Here is a 5,454-nt window from a genome sequence, read left to right on the forward strand (position 1 = left end):
GACCTGTGGCGTTGTAGGGGAGGTGTCCCCGCACGCGTGCGTATGTCAGAAGTGTCGGCAGTGTCCGCCGGCGCCGGTCCAGTGTCCACCGTTGTCTGAAAACTGCACTTTTCTGACCTCTGACCTCACTGGACGGTCCGCCACACTTTTCTTTACACCTCTCGGGCTTATCCGAGAGTCTGGCGTTGTAGGGGAGGTGTCCCCGCACGCGTGCGTATGTCAGAAGTGTCGGCAGTGTCCGCGGGCGCCGGTCCAGTGTCCACCGTTGTCTGAAAACTGCACTTTTCTGACCTCTGACCTCACTGGACGGTCCGCCACACTTTTTTTTACATCTCTCGGGCTTATCCGAGAGTGTGGCGTTGTAGGGGAGGTGTCCCCGCACGCGTGCGTATGTCAGAAGTGTCGGCAGTGTCCGCCGGCGCCGGTCCAGTGTCCACCGTTGTCTGAAAACTGCACTTTTCTGACCTCTGACCTCACTGGACGGTCCGCCACACTTTTCTTTACACCTCTCGGGCTTATCCGAGAGTGTGGCGTTGTAGGGGAGGTGTCCCCGCACGCGTGCGTATGTCAAAAGTGTCGGCAGTGTCCGCCGGCGCCGGTCCAGTGTCCACCGTTGTCTGAAAACTGCACTTTTCTGACCTCTGACCTCACTGGACGGTCCGCCACACTTTTCTTTACACCTCTCGGGCTTATCCGAGGGTCTGGCGTTGTAGGGGAGGTGTCCCCGCACGCGTGCGTATGTCAGAAGTGTCGGCAGTGTCCGCCGGCGCCGGTCCAGTGTCCACCGTTGTCTGAAAACTGCACTTTTCTGACCTCTGACCTGTGGCGTTGTAGGGGAGGTGTCCCCGCACGCGTGCGTATGTCAGAAGTGTCGGCAGTGTCCGCGGGCGCCGGTCCAGTGTCCACCGTTGTCTGAAAACTGCACTTTTCTGACCTCTGACCTCACTGGACGGTCCGCCACACTTTTTTTTACATCTCTCGGGCTTATCCGAGAGTGTGGCGTTGTAGGGGAGGTGTCCCCGCACGCGTGCGTATGTCAGAAGTGTCGGCAGTGTCCGCCGGCGCCGGTCCAGTGTCCACCGTTGTCTGAAAACTGCACTTTTCTGACCTCTGACCTGTGGCGTTGTAGGGGAGGTGTCCCCGCACGCGTGCGTATGTCAGAAGTGTCGGCAGTGTCCGCCGGCGCCGGTCCAGTGTCCACCGTTGTCTGAAAACTGCACTTTTCTGACCTCTGACCTCACTGGACGGTCCGCCACACTTTTCTTTACACCTCTCGGGCTTATCCGAGAGTCTGGCGTTGTAGGGGAGGTGTCCCCGCACGCGTGCGTATGTCAGAAATGTCGGCAGTGTCCGCCGGCGCCGGTCCAGTGTCCACCGTTGTCTGAAAACTGCACTTTTCTGACCTCTGACCTCACTGGACGGTCCGCCACACTTTTCTTTACACCTCTCGGGCTTATCCGAGAGTCTGGCGTTGTAGGGGAGGTGTCCCCGCACGCGTGCGTATGTCAGAAGTGTCGGCAGTGTCCGCGGGCGCCGGTCCAGTGTCCACCGTTGTCTGAAAACTGCACTTTTCTGACCTCTGACCTCACTGGACGGTCCGCCACACTTTTCTTTACACCTCTCGGGCTTATCCGAGAGTGTGGCGTTGTAGGGGAGGTGTCCCCGCACGCGTGCGTATGTCAGAAGTGTCGGCAGTGTCCGCCGGCGCCGGTCCAGTGTCCACCGTTGTCTGAAAACTGCACTTTTCTGACCTCTGACCTCACTGGACGGTCCGCCACACTTTTCTTTACACCTCTCGGGCTTATCCGAGAGTCTGGCGTTGTAGGGGAGGTGTCCCCGCACGCGTGCGTATGTCAGAAGTGTCGGCAGTGTCCGCCGGCGCCGGTCCAGTGTCCACCGTTGTCTGAAAACTGCACTTTTCTGACCTCTGACCTCACTGGACGGTCCGCCACACTTTTCTTTACACCTCTCGGGCTTATCCGAGAGTCTGGCGTTGTAGGGGAGGTGTCCCCGCACGCGTGCGTATGTCAGAAGTGTCGGCAGTGTCCGCGGGCGCCGGTCCAGTGTCCACCGTTGTCTGAAAACTGCACTTTTCTGACCTCTGACCTCACTGGACGGTCCGCCACACTTTTCTTTACACCTCTCGGGCTTATCCGAGAGTGTGGCGTTGTAGGGGAGGTGTCCCCGCACGCGTGCGTATGTCAGAAGTGTCGGCAGTGTCCGCCGGCGCCGGTCCAGTGTCCACCGTTGTCTGAAAACTGCACTTTTCTGACCTCTGACCTCACTGGACGGTCCGCCACACTTTTTTTTACATCTCTCGGGCTTATCCGAGAGTGTGGCGTTGTAGGGGAGGTGTCCCCGCACGCGTGCGTATGTCAGAAGTGTCGGCAGTGTCCGCCGGCGCCGGTCCAGTGTCCACCGTTGTCTGAAAACTGCACTTTTCTGACCTCTGACCTCACTGGACGGTTGCCACACTTTTTTTTACATCTCTCGGGCTTATCCGAGAGTGTGGCGTTGTAGGGGAGGTGTCCCCGCACGCGTGCGTATGTCAGAAGTGTCGGCAGTGTCCGCCGGCGCCGGTCCAGTGTCCACCGTTGTCTGAAAACTGCACTTTTCTGACCTCTGACCTCACTGGACGGTCCGCCACACTTTTTTTTACATCTCTCGGGCTTATCCGAGAGTCTGGCGTTGTAGGGGAGGTGTCCCTGCACGCGTGCGTATGTCAGAAGTGTCGGCAGTGTCCGCCGGCGCCGGTCCAGTGTCCACCGTTGTCTGAAAACTGCACTTTTCTGACCTCTGACCTCACTGGACGGTCCGCCACACTTTTCTTTACACCTCTCGGGCTTATCCGAGAGTGTGGCGTTGTAGGGGAGGTGTCCCCGCACGCGTGCGTATGTCAGAAGTGTCGGCAGTGTCCGCCGGCGCCGGTCCAGTGTCCACCGTTGTCTGAAAACTGCACTTTTCTGACCTCTGACCTCACTGGACGGTCCGCCACACTTTTCTTTACACCTCTCGGGCTTATCCGAGGGTCTGGCGTTGTAGGGGAGGTGTCCCCGCACGCGTGCGTATGTCAGAAGTGTCGGCAGTGTCCGCCGGCGCCGGTCCAGTGTCCACCGTTGTCTGAAAACTGCACTTTTCTGACCTCTGACCTCACTGGACGGTCCGCCACACTTTTTTTTACATCTCTCGGGCTTATCCGAGAGTGTGGCGTTGTAGGGGAGGTGTCCCCGCACGCGTGCGTATGTCAGAAGTGTCGGCAGTGTCCGCCGGCGCCGGTCCAGTGTCCACCGTTGTCTGAAAACTGCACTTTTCTGACCTCTGACCTCACTGGACGGTCCGCCACACTTTTTTTTACATCTCTCGGGCTTATCCGAGAGTGTGGCGTTGTAGGGGAGGTGTCCCCGCACGCGTGCGTATGTCAGAAGTGTCGGCAGTGTCCGCCGGCGCCGGTCCAGTGTCCACCGTTGTCTGAAAACTGCACTTTTCTGACCTCTGACCTCACTGGACGGTCCGCCACACTTTTTTTTACATCTCTCGGGCTTATCCGAGAGTGTGGCGTTGTAGGGGAGGTGTCCCCGCACGCGTGCGTATGTCAGAAGTGTCGGCAGTGTCCGCCGGCGCCGGTCCAGTGTCCACCGTTGTCTTAAAACTGCACTTTTCTGACCTCTGACCTCACTGGACGGTCCGCCACACTTTTTTTTACATCTCTCGGGCTTATCCGAGAGTGTGGCGTTGTAGGGGAGGTGTCCCCGCACGCGTGCGTATGTCAGAAGTGTCGGCAGTGTCCGCCGGCGCCGGTCCAGTGTCCACCGTTGTCTGAAAACTGCACTTTTCTGACCTCTGACCTCACTGGACGGTCCGCCACACTTTTTTTTACATCTCTCGGGCTTATCCGAGAGTGTGGCGTTGTAGGGGAGGTGTCCCCGCACGCGTGCGTATGTCAGAAGTGTCGGCAGTGTCCGCCGGCGCCGGTCCAGTGTCCACCGTTGTCTGAAAACTGCACTTTTCTGACCTCTGACCTCACTGGACGGTCCGCCACACTTTTCTTTACACCTCTCGGGCTTATCCGAGAGTGTGGCGTTGTAGGGGAGGTGTCCCCGCACGCGTGCGTATGTCAGAAGTGTCGGCAGTGTCCGCCGGCGCCGGTCCAGTGTCCACCGTTGTCTGAAAACTGCACTTTTCTGACCTCTGACCTCACTGGACGGTCCGCCACACTTTTTTTTACATCTCTCGGGCTTATCCGAGAGTGTGGCGTTGTAGGGGAGGTGTCCCCGCACGCGTGCGTATGTCAGAAGTGTCGGCAGTGTCCGCCGGCGCCGGTCCAGTGTCCACCGTTGTCTGAAAACTGCACTTTTCTGACCTCTGACCTCACTGGACGGTCCGCCACACTTTTTTTTACATCTCTCGGGCTTATCCGAGAGTGTGGCGTTGTAGGGGAGGTGTCCCCGCACGCGTGCGTATGTCAGAAGTGTCGGCAGTGTCCGCCGGCGCCGGTCCAGTGTCCACCGTTGTCTGAAAACTGCACTTTTCTGACCTCTGACCTCACTGGACGGTCCGCCACACTTTTTTTTACATCTCTCGGGCTTATCCGAGAGTGTGGCGTTGTAGGGGAGGTGTCCCCGCACGCGTGCGTATGTCAGAAGTGTCGGCAGTGTCCGCCGGCGCCGGTCCAGTGTCCACCGTTGTCTTAAAACTGCACTTTTCTGACCTCTGACCTCACTGGACGGTCCGCCACACTTTTTTTTACATCTCTCGGGCTTATCCGAGAGTGTGGCGTTGTAGGGGAGGTGTCCCCGCACGCGTGCGTATGTCAGAAGTGTCGGCAGTGTCCGCCGGCGCCGGTCCAGTGTCCACCGTTGTCTGAAAACTGCACTTTTCTGACCTCTGACCTCACTGGACGGTCCGCCACACTTTTTTTTACATCTCTCGGGCTTATCCGAGAGTGTGGCGTTGTAGGGGAGGTGTCCCCGCACGCGTGCGTATGTCAGAAGTGTCGGCAGTGTCCGCCGGCGCCGGTCCAGTGTCCACCGTTGTCTGAAAACTGCACTTTTCTGACCTCTGACCTCACTGGACGGTCCGCCACACTTTTCTTTACACCTCTCGGGCTTATCCGAGAGTGTGGCGTTGTAGGGGAGGTGTCCCCGCACGCGTGCGTATGTCAGAAGTGTCGGCAGTGTCCGCCGGCGCCGGTCCAGTGTCCACCGTTGTCTGAAAACTGCACTTTTCTGACCTCTGACCTCACTGGACGGTCCGCCACACTTTTCTTTACACCTCTCGGGCTTATCCGAGGGTCTGGCGTTGTAGGGGAGGTGTCCCCGCACGCGTGCGTATGTCAGAAGTGTCGGCAGTGTCCGCCGGCGCCGGTCCAGTGTCCACCGTTGTCTGAAAACTGCACTTTTCTGACCTCTGACCTCACTGGACGGTCCGCCACACTTTTCTTTACACCTCTCGGGC

The sequence above is a fragment of the Gymnoscopelus braueri genome, assembly GCF_963280865.1.
Source record: "Gymnoscopelus braueri genome assembly, chromosome: 18".
In the NCBI taxonomy this organism is placed as follows: domain Eukaryota; kingdom Metazoa; phylum Chordata; class Actinopteri; order Myctophiformes; family Myctophidae; genus Gymnoscopelus; species Gymnoscopelus braueri.